Source organism: Asparagus officinalis, chromosome 3 (genome assembly GCF_001876935.1).
Source record: "Asparagus officinalis chromosome 3, Aspof.V1, whole genome shotgun sequence".
Classification (NCBI taxonomy): Eukaryota; Viridiplantae; Streptophyta; class Magnoliopsida; order Asparagales; family Asparagaceae; genus Asparagus; species Asparagus officinalis.
The window spans coordinates 45,906,766-45,907,485 of NC_033796.1; positions in this window are offsets into that span (position 1 = coordinate 45,906,766).

Genomic DNA, 720 nt, shown 5'->3' on the forward strand with positions numbered 1-720 from the left:
AGCCGCAGCAGGCTCCCCAGTATTTGGTGGACATCATGGCTCCTCTCATTGCCCGTATGACGACCATTGAGGAGTTGGTGACGACTCATATTACACTACGGACACCACCACCACCAGTAGCTTAGCAGCAGGGGATATCTGTCGTTCCTGTCAGAGAGAGACCCCCAGAGGTCACGCCTGCAGCCATTCCTCTAGCAGTCCCAGATAGAGCCACAGAGCAGGAGGCTTGGCTCCATATGGTGGAGAGGTATCAGAAGATGAGGGCACCAGAGTTCCAGGGGTCACCAGACCCCCTTGCAGCCCATAAGTGGAAGGAGGATGTGAGCAATATTCTTGATATACTCGGTGTAGATTCAGTACAGAAGCAGAGACTGGCATCCTACAGCCTGAAGGGAGATGTCGGGAGATGGTACCGACTTTAGTTTACCCCAGAGTAGAGGATGACCCTCACCTGGGAGGACTTCATATACTTCTTTGATGGGCAGTACATTTCTTCTGCAGCACGGACTGGGAAGGAGCTTGAGTTGTCCCGGTTGACCCAGGGGGACATGTCAGTGGCAGATTTTGAGAGCCGGTTCATGGAGTTACTACATTTCACGGGCATGTGGCAGACGGGAGAGCGTCAGGCTCAGATGTTCTTAGCAGGGCTTCGCCCTAATCTCCGACGGTACCTCGTGTCGAGGAGATTTTATTCAGTCAGGGAGGTAGCTGAGGCTACCA